The 20,812-nt window shown below is 41.7% G+C and overlaps 1 protein-coding gene and 1 long non-coding RNA gene across 3 annotated transcripts in view; one reads left to right on the top strand and one right to left on the bottom strand.

Annotated features, from left to right (window-relative positions):
• Window positions 1-20,812, bottom strand: part of LOC130708202 (NUT family member 2G-like) — a gene marked incomplete at its 5' end in the record, with an annotated part of 111,424 nt that overhangs the window by 23,781 nt on the left and 66,831 nt on the right. The window lies entirely within an intron of this gene.
• LOC130708214 (uncharacterized) lies at window positions 516-18,721 on the top strand. Of its 2 annotated transcripts, XR_009008303.1 has the most exons (7): window positions 516-680; window positions 9,405-9,545; window positions 11,793-11,938; window positions 13,784-14,282; window positions 16,369-16,477; window positions 17,543-17,688; window positions 18,188-18,721. It is a non-coding gene; the product is annotated as an uncharacterized LOC130708214 (long non-coding RNA). The 2 variants fall into 2 exon arrangements; XR_009008304.1 differs by lacking the exon at window positions 13,784-14,282.

Raw genomic sequence — 20,812 nt, 5'->3', positions numbered from 1 at the left:
TGCCCTCATCTACTGTCAACCACTGTTCTGCACCCCACATCTATGACTATTTCAGATTCCACATAAAAGTAGCATCCTGAAGTGTTTGTAGCTGTCTTTCTGTATCTGGCTTATTTCACGTAGCATAATCTCTTTCAGGTTCATCCATGTTGTCACAAATAGCAGCATTTCCTTCATTTTGAAGGCTGAATGATATTCCATCGTATACAGGCATACCTTGGAGATATTGCAGGTTTGGTTCCAGACCACCAAAATAAAGCAAATATTGCAACAAAACAAGCCACATGAATTTTTTGGTTTACCCGTGCATATAAAACTTATGTGTATACTATATTATAGTGTGTTAATGTGCGATCGCATTATGTCTAAAAAACCAATGTACATACCTTAATTTGAAAGTAATGCTAATTGGGAAAATGGCACCAATGGACTTACTCAATGCAGGATTGCCACAAACCTTCAATCTGTAGACAACGTAGTATCTGCAAAGCACAATAAAAGGAGATATGCCTGTTTATATACCACACTCTGTTTATCCATTCATGAATCTACAGACACTTCAGTTGATCCAATATCTTGGCTACTGTGAAAAGTAAACATGGAAGTGCATATGTCTCTTCACGATACTGATTTCATTTCCTTTTGCTGTATACCCAGAAGTGGGATTGCTGAGTCATAAGGTAGTTGTATTTTTAATGTTTTGAGGAACTTCAATACTGTTTTACTTAGTGGCTGTATCAATTTACATACCCAACAAAAATGCACGAGGGTTCCCTTTTCTCCACATCCTCATCAACACTTGTTATCTTTTGTCTTTTTGATAATCGCCATTGTAACAGGTGTGAGGTGATATCTCCTTGTGGTTTGACTTGCATTTCTCTGATAGTTAGTGATGTTGAGCACCTTTTCATACATCTGTTGGCCATTTATATGCCTCCTTTGGAGAAATGTCTATTCAAGTCCTTTGCCCATTTTTAAAAATAAATTTATTTTATTTATTTATTTATTTTTGGCTACGTTGGGTCTTTGTTGCTGAGCATGGGCTTTCTCTGGTTGAGGTGAGTGGGGGCTACTCTGTTGTGGTGCACGGGCTTCTCATTGCAGTTGCTTCTCTCATTGCAGAGCACGATCTCTAGGTGCGTGGGCTTTAGGAGTTGTGGCATGTGGAATTAGTTGCTCCATGGCATGTGGGATCTTCCCAGACCAGGGCTCAAACCCGTGTCCCCTGCATTGGCAGGCGGATTCTTAACCACTGCACCACGAGGGAAGTCCCCCATTGGGATTTTAATAGGGATTGCATTGAATCTGTGGATCACTTTGGGTAGTATGGATATTTTAATGATAGTAAATCCTCCAGTTCATGAACATGGGATGTCTTTCCATATTGTCAGTGTCATCTTTAATTTTCCTCATCCATTTTTTATACTTTTCAATGTAGAGATCTTTCACCCCTTTGGCTAAATTTATTCCTAAGTATTTTATTCTTTGTAATGAGATTAAGAATGGGGTTGTTTTCTTAATTTCCTTTTTTGGGTAGGTCATTCCTTTTGTATAATGACTTCTATATGCTGATTTTATATCCTGCACCTTTACTAAACTCACTTATGAGTTCTAACAGTTTTTTTGTTTTCATTTATTTATTTGTTTGTTTATTTATTTATTTATTTTTGGGTGTTTTGGGTCTTCATTTCTGTACAAGGGCTTTCTCTAGTTGTGGCAAGCGGGGGCCACTCTTCATCGCGGTGCACGGGCCTCTCACTATCGCGGCCTCTTGTTGCAGAGCACAGGCTCCAGACGCGCAGGCTCAGTAGCTGTGGTTCATGGGCCCATTTGCTCCATGGCATGTGGGATCTTCCCAGACCAGGGCTCGAACCCATGTCCCCTGCATTGGCAGGCAGATTCTCAACCACTGCACCACCAGGGAAGCCCCTCTAACAGTCTTTATTGCTGTTGTTGTTGAATCTTTAGGATTTTCTACATGTATGATCATGTCATCTGCAAACAGAGGTAATTTTACTTTTTCCTTTCTGATTTGGATGCATTTTATTTCTTTTTCTTGCCTAATTCCTCCGTCTTCCAGTGCTATGTTGAATAGAAGTGGTAAGAGTGGACATTCTTGTGTTCTTCCTGATATTAGAGGGACAGCTTTTAGTTCTTCACTGTTGAGTAAGATGTTTGCTGTGGCCTTTTCTTTTTCATATGCCTTTATTGTGTCGAGGTACATTCCTTCTACACCTAATTTTTTTAGAGTTTTTATCATGAAAGGATGTTGAATTTTGTCAAATCCTTTTCTGCCTCTATTGAGATGATCATATGATTTTTCCTTCATTCTGTTAGTGTGGTGTATCACATTGGTTGATTTGTGTATGTTGAACCATCCTTGCATCCCAGGAGTAAATCTGACTTGAGCATGGGGTATGATAATTTAAATTTATTGTTAAAATTGGTTTGCTAATACTTTGTCGAGGATTTTTGCATCTATGTCTATCAAAGATATTGGCTGTAATTTTCTTTTCTTGTAGTGTCTGTGTCTGGCTTTGCTATCGGGGTAATGCTAGCCTTGTAATATTAGTTTGGAAGTGTTCCCTCCTATCCAGTTTTTTGGATGAGTTTGAAAAGGATTGGTAGTAATTCTTCAAATATTTGGCAAAATTCACCAGGGAAGCCATGTGGTCCTGGATTTTCTATTTTGTTTTTTTTTTTAAATTATTGATTCAATCTCCTTATTTGTTATTGGACTGTTCAGACTTTCTGTGTTATCTTGATTCAGTGTTGGTAGGTTGTATGTTTGTAGGAATGTATCCATTTCTTCTAGATTATCACATTTGTTGGCATAATTGATAATGGACCCTTATGATTCCTTTATTTCGGAGGCATCATTTATATTGTCTCCTCTTTCATTTCTGATTTTATTGAGTTGTCTTGTGTATTTTTTTCTTAATTCGTATAGTCAAGAGTCTGTCAAATTTATCTTTCCAAAAAACACCACTTAGTTTTGTTTCTATTTTCTACTGTTTTTCTATTCTCTATTTGATTTATTTCTGCTCTAATCTTTACTATTTCCCTCCTTCTGCCAAATTTGAGATTACTTTTTTCTTCTTTTTCTAGGTCCTTGAGGCATAAAGTGAGATTGTTTACTTGAGGTTTGACTTCTCCTTTAATGTATGCATTTATCACTACAAACTTCTCCTGTAGTACTGCTTTTGCTGCATCCCATAAATCTTGGTGTGTTGTGTTTCATCTTAGTTTGTGTCAAGATTCTTTTAAAATTCCCTTTTGATTTTCTCTTTGAGCCAATGGTTGCTCAAGACTGTATTATTCAACATGATAAATATAATTAACATTGCTGTGTGTTATGTATGAAGGTTAAGAGAGTAAATCCTAAGAGTTCTCATCACAAGGAAAACATTTTTCTCTTTTTCTTTTATTTTGTGGCCATATGAGATGATGTTCACTAAACTTACTGTGGTAATCATTTCTTGATGTACATAAGTCATATCTTTATGCTGTACACCTAAAACTTATGCAGGGCTCTATGGCAGTTATATCTCAATAAAAGTGGAACGGGGAAAAGAGTATATTGTTTAATTTTCATGTATTGGTAAATTTTCTTGTTTTCTTTTCTTTATTAAAATTTTGTTTTTAATTTAAGTTTTTGCTGTGTTGGGTCTTCGTCGCTGCATGCAGGCTTTCTCTAGTTGCAGTGAGCAGGGGCTACTCTTTGTTGTGGTACACGGGCTTCTGATTGCAGTGGCTTTTCTTGTTGCAGAGAACAGGCTTTAAGGCGCGCAGGCTTCAGTAGTTGCAGCACTCGGGGTCAGTAGTTGCGGCACGTGGGCCCTAGAGCACAGGCTCAGTAGTTGTGGTGCATGGGCTTAGTTGCTGTGCATCATGTGAGATCTTTGCTTACCAGGGATTGAACCCATGTCCCCTGCATTGGCAGGCAGATTCTTAAGCACTGTGCCACCAGGGACATCCAGATATTCCTGTTTTGTTACTATTATGGGATTTCTAGTTTCATACCATTGTGATCAGAAAAGATACTTGAAATTATTTCAGACTTTTTAAATTTGTTAAGACTTGATTGTGGCCTAACATATTATCTATTCTGGAGAATGGTGTGTGTGTACTTGAAATGAACGTGTATGTGCTGCTGTTGGATGAAATGTTTTGTATATGTCTGTAAGGACCATATGGTCCATAGTGTTGTTCAAGTCATGTTTGTTGATTGATTTTCCTTCTGGGTGTTCTATCCATTATTGTAACTGGGTTATTGAAGTCCCTTACTATTCATGTACTGCAATCAATTTCTCCATTTAATTTCGATATTTCCTTTAGAGCTGTATGTGCTCTGATGCTGGATGCATATATAATTGTTATACCCTCCTGTTGACTTGACTCTTTTATTATCATATAGAAACCTTCTTTGTCTACACAGACAATTTTTGACTTAATGTCTATTTTGTCTGTTATGCATATAGGAACTCTCACTTTGTTTTGGTGGCCATTTGCATGGAGTATCTTTTTCCATCCCTTCACTTTGAGCCTGTATGTGTCTTTTAATCTAAAATGAGTCTCTTGTAGACAGCATAAGGTTGGATATTGTTTTTGTATCCATTCAGCCACTCTATGCCTTTTGATTGGGAAGATTAATCCATTTATATTAAACTAATTATCGATCAGTAAGGACTTACTATTGCTGTTTTGTTAATTGTCTTATGTCTGTTTTGCAGCTGTTTTGTCCTCTTTCTCTGTAGCTTAATTTCATTGTTGTTTGATTATTTTTTTGTAGTGATTTACTTTGATCCTTTTCTCTTTACCTTTTGTTTATTTATAGTAGACCTTTTCTTTGTGGTTAGCTGAAGTCTACATAGAAATCTTGTAGTTCTAAACATCTATTCTTTTACTCCCACCCAAACTTTGTGTCCTTATAGTCAGTTTCCTTCTTTTTATATTGTTAACAAATTTAAACTTTTATCTCAGGATTAAAGTACTTTATACAGCACCATTACAGTGTTATTATGCTATATTTGTGTGTGTGTGTATGAGTTTACCATTGAAATTTATGCTTTTGTTTGCTTTTGCATTTCTGTTAACATGTTTTCATTTCAAAGTGATCTCCCTTAAGCATTTCTTATAAGGCAGGTCTAGTAGTGATGAACTCACTTTGATTTTGTTGACTTTATCTCTCCTTTATTTTTAAAGCATAATTTTGCTAGGTATGGTCATTTTTGCTCACAGGTTTTTTTTTTTTTTTTCAGTACTTTGAATATATCATCCAACTCTCTCCTGGCCTGTAAGGTTTCTGTGGAGAAATTCACAAATTGTTTTCTGGGAGTTCCCTCATATGTGCCAAGTCACTTTTCTCTTGTTCCTTTCAATATTCTCTCTTTGTACTTCACATTTAACAAGTTGATTATAACGTGATTGCGTGTAGTCTTCTTTGTGTTGATCCTATATTGAGCCCTTTGAACTTACTTCTACTGCTACACTATTTATTTTCTAGATATCTTATATCCTTTTTGTTCTTCAGTTCCTTCATTATTGCATTCTTTTGTGGTTGATGTTTTTCCCAGTTTACCATTTTGATTCTCTTCTTATTTCTTTTCTGTATATTTGCGAGGTAGCTTTCTTACTGCTTATCCTAGGAGTTAAAGTAAACATCTTAATTTTATGAAAAAACAAATTTGAAGTAATAACATTTTCATTTAATAACAAACATTCTGCTTATTTACATCCCGCATCCTCGTTTACACTGCACCTGTCACAAATGACATCCTTATGTATTGTGTGCCTGTTAATAGCCTTATAATAACTATTTTATATATTTGTCTTTTAAATCACATTTTGAAAAGAGGCGTTACAAACCCTAACTGCAAATGTGTTGGCCTTTTAAACTTAGTGTAGTTACCTTTACCATTGTTCTTTAATTCTTCATATGGTTTCAAGTTACGTTTCGTTTCAGCCTGAAGGATTCCTTTAACAGTTCTTATTGAGCAGATCTACCAGTAATGAACTTCGTCAGTGTTTCTTTATATGAATGTCTTTATTTTCCTCTATTTAAAAAAATTCTGGTAAAATATACATAACATAAAATTTATCATGTTAACAATTTAAGAGTGCAGGCCAGAGGCATGAAATATATTTACACTGCTGTGCTATCATTACCATCATCCATCCACAGAACTTTTCATCTTGCAAAACTATAATAGTCTGTACTCATGAAACCACAACTCTCCATTTCCCTTGCCCCCTCACCCCTGGAAACCACCATTGTACTTTCTGTCTCTGTGAATTTGATTACTCTATGTACTTCATATAAGTGGGATCATACAGTATTTGTCCTCTTGTGACTGGCTTATTTTACTTAGCGTAATGCCTGAAGGTTGATCCATGTTGTAGCATGTGTCAGAATTCCCTTCCTTTTTAAGACTGAATATTGATTTATTGTTTGTATAGGTCACATTTTGTATATCCCTTCATCCCTCAATGGACCCTTGAGTTTTTTCACCTTTTGCCTATAGTGAATAATTCTGCTATGAACACGGGTGAACACATAACTCTTTGAGTTCATAATTTCAATTCTTTTTGAGTATTTAATAGGAACTCGAATTATGGGATCATATGGTAATTCTATTTTTAATGTTTTGAGGAACCACCATACTGTTTTCCTTTCTGGGTGCACCATTTTCCATACCCACCAACAGTGTACAAGTGTATACATACTGGATATTAACCTTATCAGCTATAGGATTGGCAAATCTTTTCTCCCATTCAGCAGGTTCGTTTTATTTTTTGATGAAAGGAGTATTTTTAAATTTTGAATACCTAGTTTATCTATTTCTTTTATTACCTCCACTTTTGGTGTCATATTCAAGAACTCTTTGCCAAATTTCATGTCATGGTTTTCTTCCCAGAACTTTCTTCTAAGAGTTTTATAGTTTTAGGTCTCACATTTAGGTCTTTGATTCACTGAGTTAATTTCTGTATGTGGTGTAAGGTAAGGGTCTACCGTCATTCTTTTCAATGTGGATATTGTTTTTCCAGTACCATTTGTTGAAATCGCTATCCTTTCCCCATTGGGTGGTCTTGGCACTCCTGCTGAAAATCATTTGGTGATGTATATACGGGTTTACTTCTGGGTTTCTATTTTGTTCCACTGGCCTATTCTCCGTCCTGTATGTGTGTTTATGCCAGTACTATTTTGATTACTGTGGCTGTGTAGTAGGTTTTGAAATCAAGAAATGTGAAACTTCAAATTTTGTTCTTTTTCCACATTATTTTGACTATTCAGGCCTTTTAAATTCCATATGAACTTTAGGATGAATTTTACTACTTCTGAAAAAACCTCACTGTGATGTTTAAAGAGATTGCTTTTAATCCGTACATCCCCTTAAGTCGTGTTGACATATTAACAACATTAAGTCCTCCAATCTGTGAACACAAGATGCCTTTACATTTATTGGTGTCTTCATTAATTTCCTTCAGCAACGTTTTCTAGTTTTCAATGTACATGTCTTTTGTCCCGCTGGTTAAGTTAGTCCTCGTCTTTTACTACATTTCATGATATTTTAAATGGTATTTTTTTTTAACTTTCCTTTTCAAACTTTTCATTCTTAGTGTATAGAGAAACAACTGATTTTTGAGTGTTGATTTTGTATCTGGCAAATTTTCTAAATTCATTTAGTAATTCTAACAGATTTTTTTTGGTGCTTGTGTGTTGTCTCTGAACAAATATAATTTTATTTCTTCCTTTCCGATTTAGATGCCTTTTATTTTTTATCTTGCCTTATTTATTTGGCGAGGAATTCCAGTACTTTGCTGAATAGAAGTGGTGACAACAGGCATCCTTCCTTTGTTCCTGATCTTAGGGAGAAAGATTTCACCACTGAATATAATAGCTGTTGGTTTTCTGTCTGTGACCTTTGTTATGTTGAAGTCATCAACTTGTATTCCTGGTTTGTTGAGTTGTTTTTTTTTTTTTAATCATAATATGGCATTGAATTTTGACAAATGTTTTTTTCTGCATCAATTAAGATGATCACATGGAGTTTAGTCCCTTCAATCTGTTTATGTGCTATACTACATTGATTGATTTTCATATGTTGAACCAACCTTGCCTTGCAAGAATAAATCCCATTTGGTCATGATGTATAATCCTTATAATGGGCTGTTCTGTCTCTTATTATTTTAAAGGGTTTTTGCATCAGTATTCATAAGGGATATTGGTCTGTAGTGTACTTTTCTTGTAGTGTCTTTAGGTTTGTAATTGATATAATGTTAACCTCATAGAATGAGTGAAGATACATTCTCTCCTCTTAAATTGTTTGGAAGAACTTGAGAAGGATTGGTGTTAATTCTTCTTTAAGTTGTTGGTAGAATTCACCATGAAGATACCTGGTGCTGGGCGTTCAGTTGTTGGGAGATTTTTGATAACTGATTCCATATCTTAACTTCTAGATCTGTTCAGATTTTGTATTTCTTGGTAGGATGTGTGTTTCTAGGAATGTGTTCATTTCATCTAAGTTATCAAATTTGTTGGTCTACAACTGTCAATAGTACTCTATTGTAAGCCTTTTTATCTCTACAAAATTGGTAGTAATGTCCCTTTCTTCATTTCTGACTTTACATATTTTGTTCTTATCTCTTTTTTTAAGAGTCAATCTAACTAGTTTTGTCAATTTTGTTGATCGTTTTCCTCTTTTTACAGCTATTTTGAGGCATAACTGACAAAAGTGTAATATATCTAAAACGTATAATGTGATTATTTGATATACGTATATATTGTGAAAGGATTCTCACAATCAAGTTAATTCACATACCCATCACCTGTCATATATTTACTTTTTGTGTGTGAGGACACAAATTCTACTCTCTCAGAAATTTTCAGTTACAGAATACAGAATCATCAGTTAGTCCCCATGATATACATTAGCTCCTCAGACCTTATTCCTTCATTTTATCCCTCATGTTATAACTGAAAATTTGTATCCATTTACCAGCATGTTCCCATTTCCCCCCATGCCCAATTGCAGGCAACAATTTCTGCTCTGTGTTTCTATGATTCCAACTTTTTTTTTAGATTCCACACATAAGTGATACCGTGCAGCATTTGTCTTTTCTCCATCAGGCTTATTTCACTTAGCATAATGTTCTCCAGGCTCATTCATGTTCTTGCAAGTGTAAGGATTTACTTTAAGGCTGAATAATATCCCATTGTGTATGTTATATATGTATATTTGTGTGTATGTGTGTGTGTGTGTGTGTATCAGATTTTGTTTATCCATTCATCTGTGAGAGACAGGCAGGTTCTTTCCATACCATTACTGTGAATAACATTTCAAAGTTTGTTTTTGTTTTTGTTTTTGTTTTTTTCCCGTACCACGCGGCTTCTGGGATCTTAGCTCCCCAACCTCGGATTGAACCCAGGCCCTCCTCTCAGCAGTGAGAGCACGAAGTCTTAACCACTGGACAGCCGGGGAACTCCTAAAAAAATATTGTTTCTTTTTGCTATATGACCAGAAGTGGAGTTGCTGGATCACATGGTATTGTAATTTTATTTTCTTGAGGAATCTCCATACTGTTTTCAGTACTGGTTGTACCAATTTACATTCCCAAAAACAGTGCACACAGATTCCCTTTTCTCCACATCCTCACCAGCATTTATCTCTTGTCTTTTTCATAATACACATACTAACAGGTGTGAGGTGATATCTCATTGTGGTTTTGATTTGCATTTCCCTGATGATTGGTGATGTGAATCACCTTTTCATATACCTGTTCCCCAAATGTTTGTCATCTTTGGAAAAATGTCTTTTTAGGTCATTTGCCAACTTATAAATTGTGTTATATGGCGTTTTTGCTACTGAGTTGTATGAGCTCCTTGTATACTTTGGATATTAACTTCTTTTTAGACACGTGATTTGCAAATATTTTCTCACACTCCATAGGGATGGGGAGGCTCTAAGTTGCTTGTCTGAGGTCACACCACCGGAAGGGAAGACTCTAAGAGTCCCAAGTTTCTCTTCCTCGCCCCTCTTGCTTCCTGCCCCTGGAATGTGGGTTCCCCCCAGACGGAGCAGAGTACCCGTCAAGCAGCATCAAATATCCAGTGCAATCAAGACAAGTTCTATGATATGAAAGCAAGTCCTCGGGGCCAAGGCCCATGGTCCTGCTAACTCCCTGGGAAAGAGGCCTCGAACATCACTCGTGATATCAGAGAGAGCCAAGGACACACACAGGGAACGTTGCCCTGGGCAGTGGCCACTTCATGCTTCATGGTGTGTGACCAGTGTGAGAACGCAAGGCCGTAGGAGGGCCCCATGCTTGGCTAAATACTCTGCCACCACCATCTTGAAATTCTTGATAATTATTGAACAAGGGCCCTGTATTTTCATTTTACACCCAGCCCTGTAAATTATGTAGCTGGTCCTGCTTCTGGGAGAGTTGCTTGGTCACCTTCTCCCTACCTTCCCTGTCCCCAGTCTCAGGACTTTGTGCAGGGCCAGGGCTGCACACAGTCACTATAAGAGATGCTTTTCCGACCACCGTTTGGAACCAAAACAAAACCAACAAAAGCCCCAGATCCATGCAATTAGCCAATATCTCCTCACCAAGACAAAGCCCCTCTGCCCGGAAAGATGCTGCTACTGGCTTGAGACTCCTTTTCCCCCTGAACATCCTACCCTCCAAGGTCTTGCTGCCATGTTGATGAGACACAGGTCAAATGACCAGGGGCTTTTTTCCCCTCTGCATTTTCCTGCATAGATTTGCACCTGTTTCTGTGGCTAATGTTACTGTTGGGTTTCTGTTTTCCAATCTCTGTCCTCTCATCCCTGCTCACACACTGCACACACAATCATAAATTATATTCCAGACAGGCCAGGAATCTCTCCTCACACACATCCCTAATAAAATGTTTATCTGATGGTTTCAAGACCCTAAGCTGCCTCCAGCCAATTTTTGGTAGCATACGTCACCCCTGGGACTAGCCAGAGGTGGGCAGTCAAACGTTAGCATCAACACATCCTTTAGAAGGTCCCCAAGAGGGCTACATGCTCCAGGGCTGTTCCTGGAAAGTAGGTCACAGCCTGTGGGATGGCCAGACATTGCCCCGAGCCCCAGGAAGGGGAGGATGAGGTCAGAGAACTTGCAATGTCGTGACACTTCAATATGCCTCTCGCAAGGACAAGCTCTCCTCGAAGGAAGGTTATACATAACTGAGCGTTTCTGTCCAGGTGGTACTTATAATAACCAAAGGAATTAATGCAGATTAGTTTTCTTTGGTGTCTGGGTGTGGTAGGCATAATGATGTCCCAAAGATGTCTGCATCCTAGTCCCTGGGACCTGTGAATATGTTACATTACATGGCAAAGGGGAAGTAAGGTTACAGATGGAATTAAGGTTGCTAATCAGCTGACTTCAAAAATGAGATTATCCCGAATTGTCCAAGTGGGACCAATGTAACCACAAGGGTCCTTAAAAGTGGAAGAGAATCAGAAGAGGAGGTCAGAGTGATGCTATGTGAGAAGGACTTGAACCTCTAGGTCGAAGATAGAGCCTGGCTTTGAAGACAGAACAAGGGGCCATGAGCCAAGAAATGCAGGCAGCCTCCAGAAGCTGGAAAAGGCAAGGGAACAGATTCTCCCCTAGAGCCTCCAGAAAGGAATGTCACCCTGTTGACACCTTGATTTTAACCCAGTGAGAACTGTGTCGGACTTCTAACCTATGGAACTGTAAGTTTATAAATTTGTTTTGCTGTAAGTCACTAACTTTGTGATAATTTGTTACAGCAGCAAGAGGAAAATCATGCACTACCTCCTTAGATTCTTATCACCGGGGTGTGTTTAACAAGCAGAGCTTAGCTGAGGCAGGGAAAGGCTCTTGGAGGAACCATCACTGCTTCCCTCGTGATGAGAAGACCTGGCAAAATTATGAAGTAAGCAAAGTGATGAAAAACACCCTTTGTATTTTGTCCTTGGGTTGTGCCACAATCCAACGGGATCCCTCATTTGGGGGACTCCAGGTAGACCTACCCCATAAAGGCCTATTGAATCCAGAAGCTGCCAAGTTTTCCCTTCAGCCTACCAAGGCTTAATTATCCTAGCTATTAACTAAAGCATGAAAAGTGATCATATTGACTATAGATACACGACAGGATAATGGAAGAGAGTATATAAATGAACACTCATTTACTGTTTATCCTTTTGGGAAATGCTGACATGCTTAATGAGCCTCACTCCAACCCAGCAGCACTTAACCTTTTTAAAGTCACAGGCTCTGCTGAGAATCCAATGGAAGAAAAATGCCAACACACACAAAACCTATTTTGGGGGCTCATGAAACCACTGAGGCATCCAGCCTCAGCCCAGAACCCCTGCTCCAATTGCTAGGACAGCTAAGGAAGGTAATTTGAAGGCTATTTAAGGCTTGTGTCCCTAAAATCACTTCTCCTTGTTGGCTACTTCCTGCCTGTACACAAAGCTGATCGTGGGGCCAACCTACAAAACGCCAGAATTATTAACAAGTACCTCTTTCCCACTGGTTGAAGAGACCTTAGGGGTAACAGACCAGAAGCCAGTGATGGGAACAAAATGTTCAAAGAATGGAGACAAGAAGCAGTGAGAGAGAACCTGGGCGGGGGTGGTGGTGGACAGATTTTGACAGGGCGACAGCATATCTTGTGGGCAGAGAGGCACAAAATCCCCATTCCCTGTTAAATAGGATCTGACTACCACCAGACTGAGGTGGATGAGCCCAGGCCAAGGGGGAGACTGACACCCACATCCCCGTCACGGCCACCTGGGTACATCCCTGGGCAATGCTATCCGATCCATCCCCACTCCAGAGCCACCCATGAGCCCGGTGCCCAAACCACTGCTGTGTAAGTCGGTGCCTCTCAAGGCAGTGTCACCTGAGGGTGCCCAGCAGGGCTCAGGCATCAGAAGGACATTCTCGCAAGGCCTGACTGCCCCTTACCAGCTCTGGATCTTGGGCAAATGAGTCCGCCCTGCATTCTGCCTCCTCAGATGCAAAATGCAGACGATACCAGGACAAGTCCACAGTCCCTCATCAAAACCCAAGGGTCAGATGTGCTTCAAGGTTCAGAATTGTTCAGATTTGATAAAGGTAATAGAGTGCCTATGCATTATGGTAATACCCATGGTGGGTCTGTCATCAAACACATCAATACGAACATTCAGACTAAAAAGGATAAACAGTTTAGGTCAGATTTTGCCACCAAATGCATTCATTGGGTTAAGCTTCCCCTCTACTTAGTTAGGAAATAATTTTGTTTGCAAAGTTTTGCTGTTGTTCAGAACAGCCGTGAAGACATTAAGGCCCTGTAGGATTATTGTTGTTTGGATTAAAACAGTTACAACGCCCACCGCCTCTAGCCATCCCTGCACCTCAGGCCCACTTCGGTCCTGGCATTCTTTACACTGAGTTACAATTCTCCTGGGTCTGTCTCCTCTTCTAGATCGTGAGCATCTTGTGGGCAGGAATGATAGCTTGCTCACCTGTGTATTCCCAGCATCTGGCCCATGCTGGGCACATGTCCATAAATGTGTGCAAAACACAAGTTAATTAGTCATCTAAATCTCTCCACCTGCCTACCTCCAAGCAGGTGGAAAAGCACACCCCAGAAGTGCTCCCTCACTTGCTCCTGAACCCGGGTACACATCAGAACATCAATCTGCCTATTCAGCATCATCACGACGGTGCGGGAACCTCTTTGGCACTTTCAAATACTTTTTTCATAAACCCAATTCATGTCCACTAGGAATGGCCCTGACCAGGGAGAGACTTGGGAGATGAGAACTTTTGCTAATCAGCAAAGCTGTATCTGAGTCCAGACTCTTGCCTCCAGCCTTTAGACTGAAGAAGGACCTGGCAGCCCCAGGGGGCCAAGGAGGCCCACCTGTCTGTTTGCTTCTCTGGGAGCTGCTCCCACATGTCGTGCAGTCTGGGCACAGCGCCAATGCGAGCTCTGCTTTCAGGACTTTGCATCTCTCTTTCTCTGTGAAGACTCCAAGCCTGCCCGGGTTTGGAAGGCTCTCTGCTGCCTCTTCACACTTATCTCTGAATGAGAGAAACCCAGCCCGGCTCCCCTGAGCAAGGCTGAATGAGCCCCGAGATCTAAACTGGCACGAGCTACAGCTTGAGAACCACTCGTGCTAAAATGGAAAAGGACTTGGAGAGCGCAGCGCCTTTTCAAGAGAACGGAGAGGAAGATTCAACAGCGGGAGGAACTGAAACAGCCACTGGGATTACTGTCCTAGGTGAGGGTGGTCACCTGTGTCACCTGGTCACCTTTGTCACGTGGCCACATTGACAGGATGCAGGTTAGAATTAAGCCCACTGCCGCCCATCGGATGCACAGTGAACATCTAGAGCGTCTCCCCAATGGTTGTCATCTCTTGGTGGGTCAGAATCATTTACAAGGGTCCTTGTATCTCAGGTAGCAGAGGAGCCTAGGTCCAGGACGCCCCTAAAGTGTGCCTTGTCCCAGGCAGAGCTGCACTGTGTCCCCGCCTGCCTGCTCTAAGAAGTATTTGCTCCTCAGCAAATGAAGACGACTGGAAAGCCCCGACCCTCAGAAATGAAAGGGGCCTGAGAGAAGGGCTCCATCGACCTCCATGTTTTAAATGGACACGTTTCCTGAACGCGGTCACATCTATACAGCGGATTTCCTGCACCAACTCGCTGTCTGGTCCTGGGAGCGATAATAATGATGCCACCGCTACTCTTACTGGGGCTGCCTTCCCGGAGGGGAAGATCGGGCAGGGGAGGCGCTGAGGCTGCGCAGTTAGCTGCCGCACCTGAGTCCCCTCCGCAGTCCTAAGAAAGGTTTCAGGGCCCTCTTCCAAGCAGGTGGAGGTTTCTGCCTAGGGCTGTTTGTTTGAGGCTTTCTCCTGGGTTTTTTTCACCTCTTCTGAACAGCCTTCCACCCCAGGGATGATCCAAGCACCTACCCCCACCCCGCCCCGGGGAAACAAGCTCACTCCACACCACAAAGCATTCCGGGTCCGGTTCCGGGTCCGATCACAGGTTCTCCTTCCGCTTTAACTCTCCTCTCTCCAGTGAAACTCCCACCCCCTCGGGATCAGCCCTGTGTAAGAAGCTGTGTGCTGAGAGAGGAGCCCCTGCAGCTATTCCCATTCCCCAAATGCTGCCCCTTATCAACCCTAAGGAATCTCGGGCTAGTGGAATTGGAGGCAATGTAACAGCCTTGCACCTGTTCTGAGACGGGGCACGTGTGTGGGGATGTGACATTAAACTGCTAGGGACACAGCATCACTCCCAGGGCACCTGCCTCCGGGTCAGAGCACCTCCAACCCACAGGGTATAAGAGCTACCCGTGGCACCTGTTAAAATGCAGAGTCCGGGTTGCTCCCAGAGGTTCTCATCCTGTAGGGCCTGGGTGGAGCTCCTGTCTGGGTAGAGCCCCCTGATCTGCACGTTGCACGAGCAACTCAGATGACCCCCAATACACAGTCCGCAGACCAGCCTGAGAACTACTGCCTCGCTCATTACCCATGTCTGCTTCTCAGTTTCTACCCCTTCCCGCTTCTGAAAACTGCCCCTCACAAATGTTTTCCCGCAAAGAGCTGGGGGAAGTTGGTAGGGGAAAGGTGGCCCCCAAGGTTTTCCATGAGGACGATGTAGCCAGAATTACCACGACTAATACTGGATACTTAAGTATATACAGATGCAATTGTCTTGAATTTGCTTCAGCCTAATCCGAAAGGGGGGGGGGGAGCTATAAAGGACATTGCTAGGATACCTGATGACATTCGGCTATCCACTGTGGATTAGATAATATCAAGGTTGGGACTTCCCTGGTGGTCCAGTGGTTAAGACTCTGTGCTTCCAAAGCAGCGGGGGCCAGTTCCATTCCTGGTGGATGAATTACGATCCCATATGCTGCTCGGCATCGCAAAAAATATATATATATATATAATATCAAGGTTAAATTCCTGGTTTTGAACATTGTACTGTGGTTGTATTCTTATTGTTAGGAAATAAATACTGAAGTATTTAGAGATAAAAGGACACAATATCTCCGACTTATTCTCAAATGGCTCAGAAAAAATAGTAGTCACACATATGTATACATATACACATAGAGAATATGATAAAGCCAATGGGATAAGATGGAAATTGTTCAGTCTGCGTAGAGTAAATGGGAGTTCCCTGTACTGTTCTTACAACTGTTCTATGTATCTGAAATTATATATCAAAGTAAAAAGTTACCAAAAAAAAAAATCCCCAGGTGAGGGGTGGGTGTGGGGATAGAGACTCCATTCTCTTTACTTTTATGTATGTTTGAAATTTTCTATCATTAAAACAATTCCCTGTACCAAGCCTCAGGTATGGTTTGAGTGGCACCGACCCTGGGCTGCTGGGAGCCTAGACACCGTCCACAACATCATGGGCAATGACCTGTGAGCTAGGAGTACCACCTGGATTAGCGGTAAGGTCCTCCACGTTCTGTCCTCCCAACTCCCAACACTTAGCGATACACCTTCACAATCTGACTTTTCCAATGTTATTTTTTTCTGATGATTAATATCAAATCTTTCGGGGAGAATCTTACATAAAGGCAATTATAAACTAGAGAATAAAAATCACCTTTTAGACACACATTGCCTCTATCACAAAAGAAGTTTTTATTAGGACAGGTGATTTACTTTCAACCCCAGAACTTAGATTGGGCCCTAATACCTTTCCTTACATGATTTAGGATATAAATTTAAGCCAGAATGACTGACTGATTTTTTTCAAAGTTCTCATTCAGTTAAAATAGAAAAGGATAGAAGCTGAAGATTATATGAATCATATGATAACAAGAAAATGCATATGCAGAGATGATATTAAAAATATTTGAGTACACCATAGGGAACTATATTCAATATCTTATAATAACCTATAATGGAGAAGAATCAAAAAAGGAATATATATATATATATATATATATATATATATATATATATATATCTCCAACTTACTTTGCTGTACATGTGCAAGTAACACAATATTGTAAATCAACTATACTTCAATTTTAAAAAAATTGACAACCCACAAGGGCACCAACCAATCAAAACCAATCAGAACAAATTTATTTTTAGATTTAAGCCCTGCAGCTGAGCCAGGTATTGACCCTTCAGCTCCTGGATTGTTGGGAATTCCAGGAGCACCAGGGAAGGCACAGTTATCCAATGATTTTAACCACTGGGCGAACACTGACTGACTACCAGCTCTGTGCAGGAAGAAATATTAGCTCTAATAACTATGGTTTATTCCAACCCTCGTGGGAGCTCTGCCAAGTTTAGGTTCATACCCAGTCTATGCTCAGAGGGTAGCTCCAGATGGAGTCAAGACCCTGGAGTAATTCAAGCAGAGCTCAAAAATGTTAATGACTCACCCACTTGTCAGGAGCTAGGGAGCCAAACACAATGGATTTGGGGGTGGGCGATGGGAGGGGGAGATATGTGGGCATTATTCACACTTGCTAATAAATACCTTCTTTTGCTTATAGAGCCTCTAGGGCAAAACAAATGCTTTCAGGGACACTCCACTGACTCACAGACTGAGAATAGAGATGATCTTCATTGTGACCATCTGCAAAAGCTTCTTATGAATGTATTTATTAGAGGAGGGAATCGACAAACTACTCCAGGAAAGGTACATTTTAGAAATTCATTTCTAATTTCATGCATAGAACTTTTAAAGAAGTTAAGAGTATTTTCCACTTCTACTCATGCCAAGAGAACATTAAGTTGGATACACTACTTGGGGAAAATCACAGCTGTTCCTCTGAGTTATAAAAGGTAGGAGGGTAGAGACCAGGTCTCTGTTTTTTTACACAGTGCCTGGCTCAAGACCATAGGAAATTAACTGCCTGCTTGATAAATGTTTTTTGACGATGAGGTGGAGGATGCTTTGGGAGATGGCCTTGCTCATTCAGGTCACAGGCTGCATTTACAGTCATTGTCTCTTTAGGGAACCAAGCTAAAACCAATACAGCCAAATTGCCAGGGCATGAAGGTATGCATACAACAGACAGTGGTACAGGTAGAAAACAAATTTAAACCTGAGTTCTAAACTCTATTCTTGTACCTCTTCATTTCCAAGTCCACTGGTATTTGATTTTTTTTTTTTTTTTTTTTTTTTCCTTTTCAAGGGCAGGGCTTCCCTGGTAGCGCAATGGTTGGGAAGCCGCCTGCCAATGCAGGAGACACGGGTTCGAGCCCTGGTCCAGGAGGATCCCACATGCCGCAGAGCAACCAAGCCCGTGCGCCACAACTACTGAGGCTCGCGCGCCTAGAGCCCATGCTCCACAACAAGAGAAGCCACCGAAGTGAGAAGCCCACGCACCGCAATGAAGAGTAGCCCTGGCTCGCCGCAACTAGAGAAAGCCCGCGTGCAGCAGCGAAAACCCAACGCAGCCAAAAATGAATAAATAAATTGATTAAAAAAAAAAAAAGTACCTGCTGGGTGAGGTTAAGTGGACTTTTTTTTTTAAGTGGACTTTTAAATGCCCTTTTAAGTAAAATCTGAGGCAAGAGAATAGAAATCTGACCGTGACGTTATCACTGACGTTCTGTGTCGCCTGAACGATGAAGACAATGACCAGCCCAGAAAACCATTCATCAGTCTGAGGAAAGTGTGTCACCATGGAAAACCTTGGTAAAGAACACATTCTAAGTCACTCACTGTCCATCTTTTTCTTTTTAATTCCTTTCTCCCACAAGGCATTTAACACTTCCCTGTGCCCAGAGCAAACTTCCCCAGCCCCATCTCACCCCATAAAAACCCAGAGGAGCGATAGAGAATTCTGCAAGCTCCCCACTGAGGTCAGGGTGACTCCCAGGTGGACTCGGGTGCAGAGGGGCATGCAGGTTCCTGGGGCACTGAGAAAGGCTTCTCGCTCCCCAGTCCTTTCCCCAAAATCACATGGAAAGTTCTCTTACAGGGGCAAAAACATCTTTAAAGTTAAGAAACAACATGAAAACTTTCCTTAGAAAGAAAGGCCACACAAAGATTAAACTCATTCACTCGTCTCCTCCTGCATCCATTCCCCAGCACAGTGTGTGTTGAGCAGAGGCCGTTGCCAGGCTCTGGGGAGGCAGATGTGCTACGGGAGAGCGCAGAGCCTCACGGAAAAGGCAGACATTTACACCTCGCTGAAATGACAGCAGGACTGGAGACAAGCGGAGCGGGTAGGGAGTAGAGGGGAAGAGCGAGCTAAAATATGAAATCAGAGCCTTTCCAGGGAATGGAGGGGACACCAAAGAGGGAAGGTCATGAGAGGGAGTAAAGGCAGGCCCGGGAGCAGAGGTGTGGGCTCTCCCAGCAGCCATGCCCTCTGCTCCCTTCCCCCAGAGCCTGGGTTGTGTTTGGCTCTTAACCCCCGCCTCATGTGGCATGTGGCTCAGTGGCTAACACTGATTAGCCTGAATCCCTTGCCAGTGATGGTTTAACAAGGGACTTGGGACACAATCCTGCAAGTGAGACTTGAGGAGACATCAGCTGTGAGATGACCAGGAGAGAGTTTCTCTCTGATGAGACTTCAGGAAGGGGCAGCCTCTCTCTTCTTCTGTAGGACACTGTTGTAACTCCTGGAACTCTGGCAGCCATCTTGTAACCACAAGGAAAACTAAATTCCACAAGGCCACCATGGCAGAAGTGAAACCTGCACTTTGATGTTATTACTGAGTCATCCCACAAGTGCCCTACCTTAGGATTACCTACCAGTGAAATTAGAAATTGTCCTTATCTTTTAAGCCATCCTAAGTTGAGTTTTGTGCTACTTGCAGCCAAAAGCATCCTTTGTGGAAGGTGGCCCTTTCCTGAGGCCCCCTCGCCTTTACCCGTTCATCTGGTAAATGAACTGTTAACTGTTTTACCAGTTAAACAGACATGCTGAATTCCCAAGGGCCATGCACAGAGACTTCCTGTTATTTTTCTCCAGCTCTACTCATGAACATAAAATTAATTTTCTAGCCCATGAATTAAACATCACTGCTGCCGGCTGAAAGATTTTAGCAACAGCCTTTTGTTGGCAAGAGAAGCAGGATCCCGACATGTTCTAAAATAAGCTACAAGGAGGCAGGAGGGGAGGAGGGGAGGCAAAGGGGAGGAGGCCATTAAACGGAAAAAGAAAGAGTTGCCAAATCCCACCCATGTGCAGCTTCTCTGACCCGTCGGCCTGTGGCCTGACTTGAGGGAGTGATTCTCTAAGTTCACTGCAGATGGGTCACCTGGAGACCTTATCAGTGCAGGTAGTGATTCAATAGGTCCAGGGTGGGGTCTGAGAGTCTTTCTTTTTAACAAGCTCCCAGGTGATGTTGCTGGACCACAGCCTGCAGGGACCCACAGAGCCCTCCGTAATAAGCTGCAGAAATGGGAAGCAGGACATTGAGGAGGGTAGTGAGAACCAGCTGTTTAAGCTCAGGTTCAAGGGAGGAAGTGAGGTGAGAAGAACTCCCCTACACACCTGTACCTTTGAGAAACAGAGGAAAGAGGAACACAGGAGGAGGAGAGAGCCCTGGGCCTGGTATGCCTGTGCTATTATACCCTTGGGGCATTTTAGTAATTTAGTCCTGGGACAATACCCCTGAATCTGTGAGATCAAAGGCCCAGCTGAGACATTATTTCTAGGTCTCCCTCAGCTCTGCCCAGCCTGAGAGAGGTGCCCGGCCCCACTGCACACCTGCTCCAAGGCGTCTGCCTCAGGGTCTTTCCCGAAAATCTTCAGACTCACTCATCCCGCTGCCATGTGTCTGGTCTAGAAGTTATACACCAA

Source organism: Balaenoptera acutorostrata, chromosome 5 (assembly GCF_949987535.1).
Source record: "Balaenoptera acutorostrata chromosome 5, mBalAcu1.1, whole genome shotgun sequence".
Taxonomy (NCBI): Eukaryota; Metazoa; Chordata; class Mammalia; order Artiodactyla; family Balaenopteridae; genus Balaenoptera; species Balaenoptera acutorostrata.
The sequence above is the reverse complement of the archived record's forward strand: the minus strand, read 5'-3'. Positions and strand labels throughout refer to the sequence as shown.